The sequence below is a fragment of the Phyllobates terribilis genome, unplaced genomic scaffold, assembly GCF_046119375.1.
Source record: "Phyllobates terribilis strain yellow unplaced genomic scaffold, ASM4611937v1 Scaffold_511__1_contigs__length_1272262, whole genome shotgun sequence".
Taxonomy (NCBI): Eukaryota; Metazoa; Chordata; class Amphibia; order Anura; family Dendrobatidae; genus Phyllobates; species Phyllobates terribilis.
The window spans coordinates 846603-867627 of NW_027363271.1; positions in this window are offsets into that span (position 1 = coordinate 846603).

Sequence of the window (21025 nt, forward strand, 5' to 3'; positions counted from 1 at the left end):
AGGGTCTTTACTCACAGTTCATTTGTTCCGGGTCACTTCTGTACAGGTAGTGACCACCCAAGCTGTGCTGCGTCCACCAGGTGTGGGGCTCAGTCAACTCCCAGGCAGCTCAGAAGCATGGCTCAGCACCCCCTTCAATCCTTCCTCTGGCCTGTCTCACCAGTGACCCACTTTTGTCCAGCTGCCGCGGACTTGTGCGGTTAAACGTGGATCCCGCTCTCCGCTGTCCTTTATGGTGCCTTCCTAGCAGGTTTGATGAGGTGCTGCACCAATAAATGGTCACAGCCTCTGGTCTTTGGCTGAGGGTTGTTTCTCCTCCACCAACTTGGGATCCGGCACCCTTAATCTGCCTGACCCTTCACCCTGTATTCTCATGGGTTCTTAGGGTCCCTTCCACCTTCTTGTTCCTGAGCCCTTCTGTTTCTCTCTCTCTCTTCTTCTTCTTTCCTGTTCCTTCTTCTTCCCCTTTCTCGTGGAGCTGGGCTGAGAGGAAACCACAGCTCCCCTTCACCTCCTCTCTCTCTCCACTCCACTCTCTTCCTCGGCCTCTCCCTAGGCCCACTCTGGAGCAGAGCTTCTACAGAGCCTCTACTCCCAGTCTTCTCCTCTCTTTGCACAGACTGACTGAACCCTGACCTAAGATGGTGCCCACCTTTTATACCTCCCTCTAGCCATGAGCCCAGGTGACCAGCAACCAATGAGCTCCTATCTACGCTCAGGAACCGTCCCCTATCTGCTCCTACATCACCGGGTATTCCTCCCCCCTCCCCACTCCAGCCAGGGACATGGTCTGTCGTACCTGCATTTCTGTCTAATGGGAGTACCGTTGAGCTGTCCCTCGGAAAAGGGGTGAGTGTGCTGTATGCAGCTAACTGAGCCCTGGTCCATACTCCATCCTTACCCGGGAGTGGAATACCACACCTCTGGCAGAGGTGCAATACCCCTGTAGCGGCCGAGCCCTCGGGGCGCTACAAGTTCATGTACTGAATCTCAAGAAAACGTGGGTCATGCAGCAAGACAATGGCCCAAAGACACAAGTCGTTCTACAAAAGAATGGTTGAATAAACATAAAGTTTTGGAATGGCCGAGTCATAGTCCTGAGCTTAATCCTATAGAAATGTTGTGGAAGGACCCGATGCAAGGCACTGGGACTATTTACCTTGAGGTTATCCGGCAGCTCAGAACGTCCCGCGTAGCCAGGATTCATGGTAATGGCTACGAAGTAATTTGGGTTAAGCTTCAGTTCTGTTCCTTTGAAGTTGAACATGTCCATCTTCGTCTGGATGGCTCTCTGGATGCGGAGAATCTGTTGGGCCACCACGGACAACACCTCCAGCTCAATACGGTTAAACTCATCAAAACACGCCCATGCTCCCGATGATGCCAGCCCTTGGAAAAACAAAAAAAAAGTATATACAGTACAGACCAAAAGTTTGGACACACCTTATCATTTAAAGATTTTCTGTATTTTCATGACTATGAGAACTGTACATTCACACTGAGGGCATCAAATTATTAATTAACACATGTGGAAAAATATATACGTAACAAAAAAGTGTGAAACAACTGAAAATATGTCTTATATTCTAGGTTCTTCAAAGTAGCCACCTTTTGCTTTGATGACTGCTTTGCACACTCTTGGCATTCTCTTGATGACCTTCAAGAGGTAGTCACCGGAAATGGTCTTCCAACAATCTTGAAGGGGTTCCCAGAGATGCTTAGCACTTGTTGGCCCTTTTGCCTTCACTCTGCGGTCCAGCTCACCCCAAACCATCTCGATTGGGTTCAGGTCTGGTGACTGTGGAGGCCAGGTTATCTGGCGTAGCACCCCATTACTCTCCTTCTTGGTCAAATAGCCCTTACACAGCCTGGAGGTGTGTTGGGGTCATTGTCCTTTTGAAAAATAAATGATGGTCCAACTAAACGCAAACCGGATGGAATAGCATGCCGCTGCAAGATGCTGTGGTAGCCATGCTGGTTCAATTTTGAATAAATCCCCAACAGTGTCACCAGCAAAGCACCCCCACACCATCACACCTCCTCCTCCATGCTTCACGGTGGGAACCAGGCATGTAGAGTCCATCCGTTCACCTTTTCTGTGTCGCACAAAGACACGGTGGTTGGAACCAAAGATCTCAAATTTGGACTCATCAGACCAAAGCACAGATTTCCACTGGTCTAATGTCCATTCCTTGTGTTCTTTAGCCCAAACAAGTCTCTTCTGCTTGTTGCCTGTCCTTAGCAGTGGTTTCCTAGCAGCTATTTTACCATGAAGGCCTGCTGCACAAAGTCTCCTCTTAACAGTTGTTGTAGAGATGTGTCTGCTGCTAGAACTCTGTGTGGCATTGACCTGGTCTCTAATCTGAGCTGCTGTTAACCAGCGACTTTTAAGAACCAAGAATATAAGACATATTTTCTGTTGTTTCACACTTTTTTGTTAAGTATATAATTCCACATGTGTTAATTCATAGTTTTGATGCCTTCAGTGCGAATGTACAATTTTCATTGTCATGAAAATACAGAAAAATCTTTAAATGAGAAGGTGTGTCCAAACTTTTGGTCTGTACTATATAATCAAAAGATGTCAGCAGAACATCGGTTGGAGTCAGTTTATTATCTGCAATGGAGCAGCTTAACATTGTATGTACCTTTGACATTGCTATGTAGTCCAAACCATCAGAGCAGTTAAAGACCACAAACTGCACGGCCAGCGCCTTGGCCAAATCTTTGGTGGTCTCAGTTTTTCCTGTGTCGGCCGGACCTTCTGGAGCTCCACCAAGATTTAGATAAAAAGCACCGATCTACCAATGAAACATGAAAGAACTGGTATGAAATATCAATAAACTTTCTAAGAAGTTTCATGCATCATACAAAAGTCAAAAAGATTTCTGAGCATAACCCATCACATCATAGCAGAGTCCGCTAGCATCTGTCAGTGAGCGGAGTGATGACCAGGCGTGGGGAGTCGCCCAGGTACTCATAGGCGGACTTCACATTGCAGTTGATGATTCGCACTCTCGCATTCTCATTCTCCCAGTAATAGCGGAGTTGGGCAAGCCACTGGAAGTCTGTTTCATGAGAAACTCCTGAGCAATGTAGGAAAAGATAGTCAACCTCTAAGACACTGCAGAATCACAAGGGAGAGTTTCTAAAGGGAAGGCAAATGCCCATACATTATAGGACAAAACTCCTAGTCACCGAATTCTGCTTTTACATTTAGTCCCATTGCCCACGGTGTATAACATCCGGACTCTCAGCCCCCAGTTTATAAAATCCGGCCTCTCGCCTCCCCCGGTGTATAACATCCGCCCCTCGCCCCTAGTTTAGTATAACATCCGTCCCCTCGCCCCCCCGCCAGTGTATAAAATCCATCCCCTCAACCCCACTGTATAACATCCAACCCCAAGCTCTCCTTTGCATAACATCCGACCCCCAGGGTATAACATCCGCCCCCCAGCCCCAGTGTATAACATCTGTCCCCTCGCTCCCTCCCCCTGGTGTATAACATCCGGCCTCTCACCCCCCGGTGTATAATATCCGTCCCCTCACTCCCAGTGTATAACAACCATCCCCTCGCCCACGGTGTATAATATCCGTCCCCTCGCCCCTGGTGTAAAATATCCGTCCCCTCGCCCCGGTGTATAATATCCGTCCCCTCGCCCCGGTGTATAATATCCGTCCCCTCGCCCCTGGTGTATAATATCCGTCCCCTCGCCCCTGGTGTATAATATCCGTCCCCTCACCCCGGTGTATAATATCCGTCCCCTCGCCCCGGTGTATAATATCCGTCCCCTCGCCCCTGGTGTATAATATCCGTCCCCTCACCCCAGTGTATAATATCCGTCCCCTCGCCCCGGTGTATAATATCCGTCCCCTCGCCCCGGTGTATAATATCCGTCCCCTCGCCCCTGGTGTATAATATCCGTCCCCTCGCCCCTGGTGTATAATATCCGTCCCCTCGCCCCTGGTGTATAATATCCATCCCCTCGCCCCTGGTGTATAATATCCGTCCCCTCGCTCCTGTCGTATAATATCCGTCCCCTCGCCCCGGTGTATAATATCCGTCCCCTTGCCCCTCAGTGTATAACATCCAGCCCTCGGACTTGTATAACATCTAGCCCCTTGTACCCCCAGTGTATAACATCTGGCCCCTCGGCCTTGTTGTATAACATTAAGACTCTCGCCCCCCACCAGTGTATAACATCAATCCCCTCGCCCCCCGGTGTATAATATCCGTCCCCTCGCCCCTGGTGTATAATATCCATCCCCTCGCCCCCCGGTGTATAACATCCGTCCCCTCACCCCTGGTGTATAATATCCGTCCCCTCGCCCCTGGTGTATAATATCCGTCCCCTCGCCCCTGGTGTATAATATCCGTCCCCTTGCCCCTCAGTGTATAACATTCAGCCCTCGGACATGTATAACATCTAGCCCCTCGTACCCCTAGGGTATAACATCTGGCCCCTCGGCCTTGTATAACATTAAGACTCTCGCCCCCACCAGTGTATAACATCAATCCCCTCGCCCCCCGGTGTATAACATCCGCCCTCCCATGCTGTGTGCTGTTACTAACATATGACAGAACGGCTGGTGGTGCAGAGCTCTCTGATACCAGCGCGGTCCTGTAATAGGAGCCACCGGGGTAACAAGTCTGGATATTAAATTTCTTCCCTCCTAAATCTTCCCCCCATCACATGTGAGTGATATTATTAAGGAGTAGAAGGAACTGCAGCAACTCAGGAGACCCCGGAACATTACAGAGCGGGGTCACTGAGTGCTGAGGAGCAGAGGGCAGAACGCTCTCCTGACTCCATTGGTAACAACATCACCACAAGCACTGCGTCCCCGCCAGGAGCTTTATGGCCGAGCAGCTGCATGCAGCCTTACATCACCAAGCACGATGTCGAGCGTCGGATGGAGTGGTGTGAAGCCGCCACCACAGGACTCTGGAGGAGACCTGTTCTGTGCAGTGACGGATCACACTTCTCTATCTGGCATCTGATGGACGAGTCTGGATTTGGTGAATGCCAGGAGAACGTTACCCTATTAACTGCATTGTGCCCGCTGTACAGTTTGCTGGTGGGGGTATGGCCTTGTTTTTAGGGGTTGGTCTAGGCCCCTTAGTTCCAGTGAAAAGATATCTTAATGCTTCAGCACAAGACATTTTAAACAATTGTAGCTTCCAACCCTAAGGGAATAGAAGAGCAGAACTGTTTCACACACGTTCTCAACCTCAACCCCACTAAACACCTTTAGGATGATTAATTAGAAAAAATACTGCACAATGGCAGCATAAATATGTCACCGCAACATAGGGAAGAACAATGTCAGTCACACATCAATTACATTGCCATATGTCTGCTCAGGCTTAGAATGGCTGACCATTCAGAGAATTACATAATACCTACAAAGAAACCGAACAAAAGGCCATTAAAGGAATTGACATAAAACCCCTTTATTAGTACATCCATGGTTATGGAAGGACACCGCACAGAGGAGGGCACACACACCATTGATAGAAAATATTACACACCGCACCTAGGCCATCCAAAACACTGACTATAAAGAATATCAATTGTGGCAATGAGTCATATACAGGGGACGCCGACACCTACAGATGCCAAAACATTCCTATATAGGGACCACCATCTCAATATGCAGAAATGACTACTGCCCCATAGACGTCATTGTAAGTACACCCCAAGATTGCTTTACTGTGACAAGATCAATTGTGTCCTATGAAAACTCAAAGAAAAGAGGGGGGGATATAACATAGATATGGAAAGAACATAGGAATGGGGTGAAATGTATGAAGGTGCTCTGCATATTGAGCTGTGATATCTGTAGAGGGACGGACTCCATATTAACATCCTCTATATGGATTTAGAATAGGAGGCCATAAAAGCCCCTGTAGGTGTAATGTGGAGGGGGCACAATACCTTTCTCCATGTAGTGTATGATAAATAGAACATGGTATTGGAAAGTTTGGTGCCAGCCATGATGTTTGCACAAACCTGTTTGGATCATTTCCATGCCCACGTCACGAGCGTGCCCCTCTATGGTGACGAGAGCCCCCAATGTGGTGCGAGTCTGCTGGGACAATTTGCCTCCTCGCACAAGCTCCACAATATCATTTAGCTGGAGCTGCAGATTATCATAGGAGTTTTTCAGGCCCTACAAGAAGGATGTAACGGTGAAATCATCTGCAGAAACATTCATAGAACATACATATTGCAAGGGGGCTGAAATCTATACAGATTATAAGCTGCAGACTAGATTGAGAACTCCACAATATGCAGGCACTTTTTAATGTACACAACAATTTTACAACATATCTTTATAGAAGTTGGAGATCTGGATTGAACCCAGAGCTCCAAATACCCAGATGTACCTCTATAAAACCCTGCCACAAACAGCATGGAAAACTCAATGCAGATGGATTCATTTTATGCTGGTATTATGGGAAATCCCATACAATGTCTTCCCTTATTGGTAGATATGACGAGAGTAGAGATGAGCGAATGGATTTGCAGGACTCTGGTCCAACAGTCGGGTCAGTATTCCACGGCCGCAGGACCGGAGCTCCATGAACCGGCATCTCCGGCTCCTCTTTTGATGTCGATGTCATAGTTGTGGTGTGAGGCACAAATGACATCACGCCTGGCCGGCTAATCAAAAGAGGAGCCAGGGATGCCGGCATGTAAGAGGCGGTTAGCAAGGCTCCCATCCAACAGCCACAGACTACTAACCTGCTCTCTTAGACCAAGGTCCTGCAAATTTAGTTGCTCATCTCTAGACAAGATGCATGAATCAATGCAAAATCCCAACAATACTATGGAGCCTTTTGGGTACCTTCAAGATATTGAGCCGCTGTACAACTGCAACCCCCAGGAGAAGACCCCTGGGCAAGAACAGTACATGGGCTCTTTGCAGTCTAATAACGTACTGTGAAAGAAGCTACTTGCATCTTTTGATGTGAATGTGGGTTCCCTTACCTCTGTTGCACCAGTGGTATATCCGCCCCTGGAAACTCCTATAAGCTGCGTCTCTAGGTATGACAGTCTATTAGCAGGAGAACTCATGAAGTCTGTCTATGAATGTATATATATGTATTTCTCCCAGAAAATTATTACAATTACACATCTTGTTGTTCACATGTTTATTTCATTTGTGTGTATTGGAACAACACAAAAAGAAGATATTGGTCAACAATTTTGGTTCTCAAGTCCTCAGACAGTTCTCTTCTCCTCTTTCTGTTCTCCCTGCTCAGTGTGGCATGTAACAACGCAAAGATTGAGTCAACTTTTCCCCTTTGTATCGGGTTTCAGGTGTTATTTTCATATTGCCCACACCTTTTACTTGCCACAGGTGAGTTTGAAAGAGCATCACATGCTTGAAACAAAATTGTTTACCCACAATTTTGGAAAGATGCCAACAATTTTGTCCGGCCCATTTTTGGGGTTTTGTGTGAAATTATATCCAATTTGCCTTTTTTATCTCTGTTTTTTTTGTGTTGTTCCAATACACACAAAGGAAATAAACATGTGTATAACAAAAAATACACATGCAATTGCAATAATTTTATGGAAAAATACTTCAAGGGTGCCAACACTTCCAGCCATGACTGTTTCTAGTGAAGCAACCTTGATCAGTAAAGGAGCTTATGCCGTACCTCTGGGCCACTGCCGATAGCTTCATGCACTTCACTTGTCCAGAACATCTGAGACACACAGAGCACGACCTGTCCCGGCCATTCCCTCACCCAGTCTTTTCTTGCAGTCTCGGGGTACGCCTTTTAAAAAACAAAGTTAAATTACGTTGACAGAAGCATTTAAGAGAGGGACAACCTTACTAGTATTATCTAGCAAATTCATTTCTACCGATTGCAGGTAGAAGATCTGCTACCTGGCTCTATAGCAAGAGATACATCATCCACAAATCATTCACTGCCGCCAAATAATCTTATACAAATATAAAAGTACTAGATTAGTTCCAATTAATGCTTTTGGTCTGTAGGTAGATCCGTACCATTCGTGACCGAGCAATAACATCATGCACGCTCCTTACCATGACATCTTCCCCTTGGATGAGCCACTTCTCCACGGCCCCCCGAGCCTCGGAGGTGGAGATGGTCTGGATGAGCTCTACGCGTTCCCCCTCGGTGCTGTACATGGCTTTGATGTCCAGGTTAGGAAGGAACTCCAGCTTTGCGATGCCTTCAAAGCCCTTCTTTAGATGTGGTTGGACCCGCAGAGGATCTTTAGTCTCAGAGAGAATTTCTAGCATTTCGTTGTTGGACAGGAAGAAAAAGCTAAAGCGAAAATGCACAATATGATAAAGTATTGGGTCAGGCGCCATTTGTATTAGTATCTATGTGAGAAAATAGAAAAGCAAAGCTTTAAAGTAAAGATTCAGTCCCCATACACATTAGATTAAAATAATAAACCAGGAGAAAGACAAGTATAATGGCATACAAAAGTTTATTATAATTTCATATTAAAAGTCCATATATAAATAAGACAGTAAGGTGCTGACAAACAGATCCAAGAAGCAAAAATAATAAGTCGTGAGATAGAGCAAAATAAAAAATAATAATGTGACACTTAATGTATAGAGGGCACAAATACCATAATCCTGCACAATGTTTCTATTGCTGCAGTGTGTATCAAATGCATAATAGGGGTAACTCAGCCCAAAGTATCACACCTAGCTAGGGACAGATGAGGGCCAATATCTACCAGAAAAGTGTGACACTTATTATATGGGGAGTACATATACCATAGTCCTGCACAGTTGCATCATTATTCCAATAAATATCATGTGTAACATACCTGGCGGCGTCCTTGCATGGTGGTCCATCTCCCACTGTGCAAGAGTGCGCACTTGGTCTCCAGTCCAGAATGTCTCTCTGGCTTCCCTCCATGCTGTCTGTTTGTGTCTGTTTCTGCTGCTTAAGGGCGGCGCCCGATCACTTCCTGCTTTTTGTACCTGCTGTGGGTCACACCCCTTGTGCGTCCTCAGCCTATTGCTGTCTGTCACCTGGTATATAGCTCAGCTGCTCCCATCTATCCCTGCCTGAGCATAGTGTTTCATTCAGTGTGTGCTTGCACTCTGAAGGTGCCAGGTCCCGTTCTTTGTCTCCTGCCTTGCGGTATCAGTTCCCGTGTCTGAACTGAGTCCTGTCTATGTCTCCTGCCTTGCGGTATCAGTTCCCGTGTCTGAACTGAGTCCTGTCTGTGTTCTCTTGTCTGCCTATCCTGGAGGCTGTATTTCCAGGCCTGTCTGAACACGCTCCTAGCCTGTTCCTCCCGCCTTCTAGGGGCCGATTACCTAGACCCGCTCCTGTATCTTGTCTGTCCTGTCTGAACACGCTCCTAGCCTGTTCCTCCCGCCTTCTAGGGGCCGATTACCTAGACCCGCTCCTCTATCTTGTCTGTCCTGTCTGAACACGCTCCTTGCCTGTTCGTCCCGCCTCTCTGGGGGCCGTATTCCCAGACCCGCTCCTGTATCCCGCTGCAGTGTCGGTCTCCTCCGTACACTCAGTTCCAGTCTGAACTCTCTCCTATCCTTTACCTGTTTTGCCTCTATGTCCGTTCCCTTCCTTTTTCTGCAGAGTCTGAACTCGTACCTAACTCCTGCTTGTTGTCTCTGTACTCCCGTTTGTGAGTTTGTGGTCCACTCGCTACTTCACTGCAAGTACCCTGTGGGTATCTGGCTCTGCCTTTCTCTTCCTGTCTGTTCCGTGTGAACAGAGCCCTGTCCCCCCTGCTCTGCCTTGCTTGCCGCTCTGGCGGTTTCCGCTCTACTCCTGCCTTGTTTGCCGCTCTGCGGTTTCCGCTCTGCTCCTGCCTTCTTAGCCGCTCTGCGGTTTCCGCTCTGCTCCTGCCTTGTTTACCGCTCTGCAGTTTCCGCTCTGCTCCTGCTTAGCTTGCCGCTCTTGCGGTTTCTGCTCTGCTCTTGCCTTGCTTGCCGCTCCTGCGGTTTCTGCTCTGCTCCTGCCTTGTTTGCCGCTCTGCGGTTTCCGCTCTGCTCCTGCCTTGTTTGCCGCTCTGCGGTTTCCGCTCTGCTCCTGCCTTCTTAGCCGCTCTGCGGTTTCCGCTCTGCTCCTGCCTTGTTTACCGCTCTGCGGTTTCCGCTCTGCTCTTGCCCTGCTTGCCGCTCCTGCGGTTTCTGCTCTGCATCTGCCCGCTGCTCCGGCAGCCCCGTCCTGCTCTGCTTCTGCTCGCTGCTCCGGCAGCCCCGTCCTGCTCTGCATCTGCTAGCTGCTCCGGCAGGCCCGTCCTGCTCTGCATCTGCTCGCTGCTCCGGCAGTCCTGTCCTGCTCTGCTTCTGCTCGCTGCTCCGGCAGTCCCGTCCTGCTCTGCTCTTGCCCACCGCTTCGGGCGTTCCCTCTCTGCTCTGTTTGGCTACCGCATCTGCGGTTCTGTTTCTGTGACCCAGTCTGTACTGGGTCTTGCCCTCTCTGTGCTCCAGCCCGTCCTTTCGGCCAGTACCTCCCCGCCTGCATACTCGCCTGTATCCACCCGTCTGCATACCTGCCGTGTTCGCTTATATCCACCAGTCTATGCCAGCCTAACCTGCCTGTTCCAGTAATCCCTGTGTGGGTCAACCCCCGTGTCCGGAGTTTGACCTGGAGTAGCACCTGGTCCCTCTGCCCGGTTTCTCCCTGGTGCACTGGCGTCGTATGCCGTCGTGCCACCTTGGTCGGATCGGCCAGATACTTAGTCACGCCCCTCCAGGCACTCTCCGGTTCATGGTCCAGTGGAACCACTACTCCCGCACACGCCAGTCAGTCCGGGCGTGTGCATAACATCAAGTACATGGTAAAAGTAAACTCACCCCAAGGTATCACATGTGACTAGAGACAAGGGAGGGCCAGTGTCTGTCAAGAGAGGCTGCCTCGACGCGCGTTTCGCGGGTGCTTTATCAAGAGGCGTAGATAACAAGGGTACAAGGACCTTTTTAAATGTATAACTCCGCCCCTTCAATATATCACATGTGTGGTCATGTGACAGTTCAGGATGACCGTCAGCGGAGAGGTACGAGCGGCGCGTACACTGGGAGAGTCAACGCCCCCCGAGGTCCCGCACCGCCTTAATTGACGTCGGCGTGACCCGGAAGTGTCAAAAGACTACATCCGGGAAGCGCATCGGCGCCATAGAGATGGGCGACGCGAGAGCAGGGGGAGTGAATCGCCCGCGCACGCGCACAGTACGACTCCGAGGACGGTTCCCCATACAGCACTCTAAAGAAGTACCGCTCCGTACTAATAAAGACTGTCATGCAGTACAAGAATAAAGGGGAATGTGAATAGATCCGGCCACATATACGAGGGATAAGAAATGAGTATACAGACATGGGAGGGAGATGAAATGGAAGAGAGGGGGGAGGAAACAAAAAATGGAAAAATACATATAAATACATGAGGACACATACAACAAAACAGATAATAACAACGACACCATGATAAATAAACCGATATACTGTTGCAAGTCGCTCCTCCATAACGTATACAAATATTCAATTGATCGTTGTTTAGGAGAGTTCTGATGCATCTGATATCCGAACATTAGGAAAAAATTCCCAAAAAAATCCTTAAATAAATCAAAAAAGAAAAAAATGAACAACCATTTATGGAGGAGCTACTTGCAACAGTATATCGGTCCCTATGTGTTCTCCCAGTAAAATAATAACACTCACTTCCAGTGCCGGCGCTGTTCCAGCGGTGTAGGCACTGGCTCTCCCGGGGCTTGTGTGACATTGTTATATCACGCAATCCCTGCAGCCAATCAGCGCTGCTTCACTTTTCCCTCCTTCATACAAATCAAGACATTCGGAGTAAGTGAGAGTTGCTGCTGCTCTTTCACTTCCCCTGGATGTCAATTCTATCCATAGCAGAGGAAAATGAAGCCACCGCTGATTGGCCGAAGGGATCGCAGGGAGCACTGGAAGGGACACTGTAGGAACGGCGCCGGTGGTAAGTATAAGTTTTGTTATTTTAACTGAGGGTAAACATAGGAATTCAAAAGGGGTTGCCAAGTAGCTAACTTAGCAAAGTAGGTAACTTCTCCACAAAGAGAAAATGTATCCCTTGGATCCCCTGTCAGAGGTCACTCACCCATACAAGCAAGTTCTCTCCTGTCTTGCACTGATGAGGGACAAACATCCTTAAACACGTGTCCTGAAAATGGAGTTTCTACATAGTAACATAGTTTGTAAAGCCGAATAAAGACTTGCGTCCATCAAGTTCGACCTGTTAGTTCTGTAATTGCTAAAGTTGATCCAGAGGAGGGCAAAAACCCCAAATGATTTAGCCAATCTTCACCTGAGGAAAAATTCCCTCCCGACTCTGAAACCAGCAGTCAGAATAAATCCCTGTATCAACCTACTATTTTATTTTATTTTTAAGTATATGCTGAAATCTGCCTGGTATCTAGAAATGCATCCAGTCCCCGCTTGAACTGGTGTAGTGAATCCGACATTACCGTCTCCTCACTCAGTGAATTCCATATTCTCACTGCTCTTACCGTAAAGAACCCCTTCCTATGCTGGTGCTGAAACCTTTTCTCTTCCAGTCTTAGTGAGTGCCCTCTTGTTACCGTAATATCCCTCCTTTTGAACAAATCCCTGGCAAGATCTCTATACTGTCCCCTAACATATTTGTACACATTTATTATGTCCCCCCTCAACCTTCTCTTTTCCAGGCTGAATAGTCCTAGTTTTGCCAACCTCTCTGGGTATTGCAGTCCCTCCATTCCCTTTATTAATTTTGTTGCCCTCCTTTGTACCTTTTCAAGCTCATTTATATCCTTTCTATATATTGGGGCCCATAACTGAGCACAGTATTCCAAGTGTGGTCTGACCAGTGCTTTGTACAGTGGAAGAACAATGTTCTCATCCTTTGCAGCTATACCTCTTCTGATACATCCCATTACCCTGTTTGCCCTTACAGCAGCGGCCTGACTTTGGGCACTCCAATTTAGTTTGCTATCAATCAAGATGCCCAAGTCCTTCTCCATCTCTGAATTCCCCAATGATTTCCCATTCAGTGAGTACTGGTGACTTCCATTTTTCCTTCCCATATGTATGACCTTACATTTCTCCTCGTTAAACCTCATTTGCCATTTAATGCTCCACCTACCCAGCTTATCCAAGTCCCTCTGTAGGTCTGCACTGTCCTCTCTTGTATTAATTGTTTTACATAACTTTGTGTCATCTGCAAATATTGATATTTTACTATTTATCCCGTTGACTATGTCGTTAATAAAGATATTAAATAACATTGGACCTAGTACAGACCCCTGTGGTACCCCACTAGTGACGCTTACCCAATCTGAGTATATTCCATTTATAACCACCCTCTGCCTTCTATCCTTTAGCCAGTTAGCTACCCACTTGCAGACATTTTCCCCCAGCCCCATCATTCTCATTTTGTATACCAACCTATTATGTGGCACGCTATCGAACGCTTTTGAGAAGTCGAGATACACGACATCCACTGGTTCCCCCTGATCTACTCGAGAGCTAACCTCCTCGTAGAAGTCAATCAGGTTTGTTTGGCAGGAGCGATTCCTCATGAATCCATGTTGGTTCGGGATTAAAAGATTATTAGCATCAAGATGCTCCGTAATCGCCTCTTTAATGAAGCTTTCAAAAATTTTGCCCACAACGGACGTCAGACTCACCGGCCGATAGTTTCCGGCGTCACTTTTCGCTCCCTTTTTGAATATTGGCACTACATTCGCCTGTCGCCAATCAAGTGGTACAGACCCAGTCTCAACAGAGTCCTTAAATATAAGATATAATGGTCTGTCTATCACATTACTTAGTTCCCTTAGTACCCGTGGGTGTATGCCATCAGGTCCTGGTGATTTGTTTATTTTAATGTTACTGAGGCGTTTCTGTACCCCAGCTTGGGTTAGATTTGTCATACTTAGTGGAGGATTAAGCTTGTCACTTCTCATTTCGCTTGTTAGTTCTATTTCCTTTGTGAAAGTTGTCGAAAAAAAATTATTTAATAGATTAGCTTTATCCTCATCTTTCTCTATGATTTTGCCTTCCTCACTTTTTATCGGTCCAATATTATCCGATTTAATCCTTTTACTATTTATATACGTAAAGAACAGTTTGGGATTTGATCTACTTTCCCTAGCAATACGTCTCTCTGTTTCCTCCTTCGCTATTTTTATTTGTATTTTACAGGTTCTCGTTTTTTCCTTGTAACACATTAGTGCCTCCTTACTGTTTTCCTGTTTTAATCTCTTGAATGCCTCTTTTTTGCTATTTAACGCCCCTTTTACGTTCTTGTTCAACCATATTGGTTTCCTCTTATTTCTGGCCCTTTTATTCCCATACGGTATATATCTCTCGCACTGAGTATTCAGAATTCTTTTGAAGGTTTCCCATTTACTATTCGTATTCCTTTGATTAAGAACTTTGTACCAGTCAATAAGTTGAAGGTTTTCTATCAGCTGATCAAACTTCACCCTCCTAAAGTTTAATGTTATTGTTGTTCCCTTATTGATAACCCTACTGAAGGGCATTTTGAAGTCGATAATATTATGATCGCTATTACCTAGGTGCCCCCCTATCAGGCCTATTAGTCAATATTAAGTCCAACACGGCCTTCCCTCTCGTTGGTTCCTGCACTAGTTGGGAGAGATAATTATCCTTAATATTTGTCAAGAACCTTTTTCCTTTCTGAGATCTACAGGTTTCTGTTTCCCAGTCAATATCCGGGTAGTTGAAATCCCCCATTACAATCACTTCATTATGTTTTGCTACTTTGTCTATTTGTCCTAATAGCAGATTCTCATTCTCCTCTGTTATATTTGGTGGCTTATAGCAGACCCCCAGTAATATTATATTATTATTTTTTGCCCCCTCTATCTCTACCCACATGGACTCGACCACCTCTTCTCCCTCTCCTATATCTTCCCTTAGTCTGGGTTTTAGACATGACTTTACATATAAGCAGACTCCTCCGCCTTTCCCCTGTTTCCGGTCCCTTCTAAATAAACTATAATCTAATAAATTTACCGCCCAGTCGTAGCTATCGTCTAGCCAAGTCTCTGTTATACCTACGATGTCATACCTCTCCTCCGATATAAGCGCCCGCAGCTCATCCGCCTTATTGGTCAGGCTTCTTGCGTTGGTCAGCATGCAAGATAAAACTTTGGGTTTATTAAGCATCCTATTCTTCTCTAACGATCTAACTGTACTATCCCCACCCCCCTCTCCACCCTCATTATATTCACTTCTCCCCTTCCCCCTTGCTTGCCTCACATCCCACCTATTTCCTTGGTCCCCCCCCCCCCCCCCCGCCTCTAGTTCTGGTTTGGCCTTTTTATCCTAAGTCATGTGACCATACCCTTTAAAGAATCGATATTGACTTTTGAAATTAATACTTACAATAGGTGGCGCTAGTGTCATGGGTATGTCAAATGTAACAGACAGTTGCCCTGCAGTTGGTTGCAGAAGATCTCTTCGTTTGGCAATACAGACACCTTCTTAGCTGTTTCCCTCTAGGACCCATTGGCTACCTCCCACCAGCTAATTGACACCCTGGCCTGGGTGTTTAAATAGTTTCACTTTGCAGCAGGGAGGGGCTGGTGATAGTCACGTTTCCTTGTGAATGCTTGCAGCTCTCAGACTGCTAATTTCCTCTGTGGTGGTAGGAGGACGCCTGCAGTTATCTCTACGAAGTCGGCTAAAGCTAAGCTACTTTCCCCCGTGTCTTTATGAGGCAAAGTAATTTGACCATATAGGTCACATATCAGAAAAACAGAGTCTGTTCAACGTCTCAAATAATGATTCATATAAAGAGAATGACGTACAAGAACATCGTAATATTAAAAATACAAAGTTTATTATTATCCAAAGTTAAAAAAATGACTTACATATAAACCATAATGGCGCAGATACATTAGTCGTGGGCAAAAAGACAAAGTACTCTAGGACCGATCCAACACAGGATATAGATTAGTAATAAAGAGAACATTAGAGTAAGATCTATATAATCCAACACATGATGTAGATTGATAATCAAAAAGTCGCTGAAATAGGACGGATAGTCCTCCAAATTGTATGATGGCCTCTACATAGCATTCCAAATAGCATGATGGCCTTCAAATAGTATGACGGCCCCCGCATAGCCCTCCAGATAGTATGACCGCCCCCACATAGCCCTCCAAATAGTATGTCGGCCCCCATATAGCCCTCCAAATAGTATGATGGTCCCCACATAGCCCTCCAAATAGTATGATGGCCCCCACCTAGCCCTCCAAATAGTATGATGGCCCACAAACAGTATGATTACCCAAGATCCCTCAGATTCATGGGCCTCATAGCAGCCATATGTTTATCTGCTGTTAGCGGTATGCCACTGCGTCATGACCGTACCACATGTGACTGCTGCAGCCAATCAGTTGACAGATCAGCTCATACCATGTACACTAGGACTAGACAGCACCTGGCACAGCTGTGATGGATTTGTTTGGGCATATCAGGTGTACACATAGTGAGGCCAATATTATTCACTAGGTCAGATGTTGAAGCAGGGTAAGACATGGTTCCAGAGGCAACTGAGATGAGGATAGAGAAGCCATGCTCTCCTCTATCGTAGCCATCTCAGAGCTGGACCGGGACCGCTCCCTGCACATAGCCCCGGGTGTCAGCTGTGACAATCAGCTGTCACCCGGGGGCGATCGCGCCCGCACAGCCTGTGTGCGGGCGAAATCGCCAGGGCGTATTAATACGTATCTGGTCCATAAGTCCCAGGGCACAGAAAAGTACTAATACGCCCTATGTCGTAAAGGGGTTAATGTCCATTAAAAAGGCACATATAGAAGTCCTTATATTTAAAGGGGTTGTCCACTAGTTTTGTAGGATAGGGCATCAATGTAAAAGTAGTGGACAACTTCTTAAGTAGTATAAATCCAACTCATTAAGTGGATTCTTTCAGATGAGGTAGTAGAAGTTGGGACAGGACCCTCTAGGACCTGGTAATAGGTGGTCCTTTGTCTGTAGTGTCAAATAGGCAAAAATATAGTGTGAACAGATTATTCAGATAAGGAGCAATGTCTGGTAAGACACTAATGTCAAGGCAGGGCCCCCAGAGAGGTTAGCGTGGGGAACACATAGTTTTACAGGCCCAGTAGAATATTTGTTCTGGAGGTAAGAATTTTGGCTATACTTTGGCTGTATTTGTGCTCCCCTTTCCGTTCTTATTTCTCCTCCTACTCTTTTCGGCAATGGTACTTATCATTTCAGAGTCACTGTTGTCTCAGCTGTGATCCTCTACCAGCAAGTTCTAGAAGATTCTGTTGTTTGCGCAGGAAGATGCATCTTTATCCTGATGGGAGAACTAATGCTAGCGCGGGAATATTTCTGCATAAAAGGCCCAGTTTCACCAAAGTCCGGGGTAGTCCATGCACAGCAAGTCACCAGCGTTGGCCACCCACCCTCTTTTTGTTGCGATGCCTATCAGTTGGCTAAGGCTGGGAGGACTAGCTCCATTTTTGATAGTGACAGTTGATTATTTATTTGATTACTGACTGATTAATTTATTCCATGGTTTTTAATATTTATTGACTTATTAATTTATGTTTTAAGTAACCTATTCTTTATCCAAACTAACCTTGTCTAGTCTTTTTTTATTAATAGGTTAAAGGGAATCTGTCACCAGGTTTTTGTTACTGAATCTGAGAGCAGCATAATGTAGAGGCTCTGATTGCAGTGTTGCGTCACTTATTGGGCTGCTTGCTGTAGTTTTGATAAAATCACTGTTTTTTCAACAGGAAATTATCACTAGACGACTACTAATCCTGCTGCCAGGTAGTCCTCCATATTCATGAGCTCTATATAACCTCGCCCCCCACCACTGATTGGCAGCTTTCTGCCTATGCACAGTGTACACAGAAATGTGCCAATCAGTGATGTGGGCAGGGTTATACAGAGCTCTGCATTTTTAGATCTGCTAGATCTGCTGCAGGGAAAACTGTGATTTCATAAAAACTGCAGCAAGAAGCCCATTAAGTGATATATCACTGGAATCAGGGTCTCAGCCCCTACATCATGCTGCTCTCAGATGGGGCAGCAAAAACCCAGTGACACTTTCACTTTAAGTTAATTGGTTGTATTTTTGTTGGTTCTTGGGAGGGTGCAACCTAAATAAAGACCAGAGTGGCAGCCAAAAATGCACAGTTACAATATTGTCAACAAGAAAAACAAAGGATCGGACATCCAAATATATAATAGGATATCTTTATTGTCAACGCTATCAAGAGAAAAGCAGAACAAATCCACAGATCACAAAAATCTAAAAAACACATCAACGTGTGCAAAATGACCAATCCATGTCCCAAGTCATGGACGGAAAGGACAACCCCCCCCATACTCCAAATAAGAGCAGGGGTTCCCAGGAAACATACAAGGATAGTAAAAAATACTCAATAAGTAGAAAAGACTCAATGTAACAGAGGAAATATGGAATGAAAACAATTAATAAATTGCAGAAAATGGCTTTGATAAAGTATTCATACCCTGTGAACTTTTCCAGATTTTTCCATGTTACATCCACAAACTTAAATGTATTTTATTGGGATTTTATGTGATACAACAACACAAAGTGCCAAGTATTTGTGAAGTGTAATGGAAATGATACATGGGTTTCTAAATATTTTAAAAATATCATCCCTAGTAACCATAATATATGAGAAATAGTATTATAACATGAAAGATAAAAGTAATGATTTTTTAAATATATGGAAACCCTAGAATTACATTGGTAATGGGAAGAGCTGGTATTTCATAGTATGTTAGGTTTTTTAATGTATTTTTGACTTATTATTATCTGTCTGTATAATGTGAATAAAAAGAATGTATTATGAAATAAAAAAAAACAGCACTAGAAGCCGCCATGAAGTTCTGTGCCGTTCCTCTGGACCCTAAACTGTCACCCATGATGCCCACATCAGTGTATGGGGCAGAGCGGGCCATGAGCCGCTGCCTGCACACGACCAACTGCCGTTTACTTTCAACTGTCGGCTGAAGAGATCACACGGAAGTCTACAGACTGGAAGATATTACTGCAAATGGCGTCTACTGGACACAGAGAAAGCGAGAAGCAGAGAGAAGACAAGAGGACGAGAGAAGAGGACAGTGATACTTCTGGATTCAAGAATATCACAAAGAAGAGGAGAGAGGCCAAAGGCAATGGACTGGAGGATGAACAGCCAACACCTGGATGCAGCAGGGACCCCGGAACATCCAGCCCCTACCCCAGGCTTAACATCAGCAATTTTACCATCCATGATATCTTGGGTAGGGGCAGTTTTGGCCAAGTAAGTTTTTATATATTTTTCTTTATCACCTATACTTGCCATGTTATCTCCATCCGTTGTCTTCTGCAGCAGGGTCGGCATCACCAGCCGGCACACCCGGGAAAGCGCCAGGGCCCTGAGGAAGCGGGGGAGCACACTCACCGTCAGGACACTGGCACATTGTGGGACCTGTGGGGCTGGATGGCAAATTTTGGCCTAGGGGGCAAGCACACAGCAGCGGCTCATGATCAGCGTCCCATCTTTTTTGTATTTACCTATGGCTATTTCATAAAGGGAGCAGAAGGTACAAGACTTTAAAAACATAAAGCCGGAGTAATGATGGGATAGTTGTGGTCAAATGCCGACTAGATTCTCATCCACTTCTATCAGTGAGCTGCTCAGAGAGGTGTCTGAGACTAATCGGCATGCGACCATAACTATGCAAACCCATACTTGTGAAATACGAAGGAATCGTGACAGTGTGTGCACAGCGCTCTATCACGATTCAGCAATCTGCAGTGACAGAGGGACTACAGGAAGATGAGCTCTGAAAAGTGTGTTAGAAACAAAAGTATGCAGCTGGTAAATTGCATCATGTCTTCAGAATTGATTAAAAATATAATAATAATATTTTTTAATTTTATAGCACCAACATATTCCGCAGCACTTTACATTTTAGAGGGGACTTGTTCAGAAAATAAAAGACATTACAGAATAACGATGATCACATAAATCAACAGATACCAGGAGAAGAGAGGACCCTGCTCGCAAGCTTACAATCTATAAGGAAAGGATTAATATATTCTTGCCTCTATTGTAAAATAGACAAAACCGTCCACCTATACAGGATAATATGTGACTGCTGTATATTATACTATGTGTACAGACATCTGATGGTATATACAGGATAGTATGTGACTGCTGTATATTATACTATGTGTACAGACATCTGATGGTATATACAGGATAGTATGTGACGGCTGTATATTATACTATGTGTACAGACATCTGATGGTATATACAGGATAGTATGTGACTGCTGTATATTATACTATGTGTACAGACATCAGATGGTATATACAGGATAATATGTGACGGCTGTATATTATACTATGTGTACAGACATCTGATGGTATATACAGGATAGTATGTGACTGTTGTATATTATACTATGTGTACAGACATCTGATGGTATATACAGGATAGTATGTGACAGCTGTATATTATACTATGTGTACAGACATCAGATGGTATATACAGGATAGTATGTGACTGCTTTATATTATACTATGTGTACAGACATCTGATGGTATATACAGGATAATATGTGACTGCTGTATATTATACTATGTGTACAGACATCTGATGGTATATACAGGATAGTATGTGACTGCTGTATATTATACTATGTGTACAGACATCAGATGGTATAAACAGGATAGTATGTGACTGCTGTATATTATACTATGTGTACAGACATCTGATGGTATATACAGGATAGTATGTGACTGAATACTGTATATTATACTATGTGTACAGACATCAGATGGTATATACAGGATAATATGTGACTGCTGTATATTATACTATGTGTACAGACATCAGATGGTATATACAGGATAGTATGTGACTGCTGTATATTATACTATGTGTACAGACATCTGATGGTATATACAGGATAGTATGTGACTGCTGTATATTAT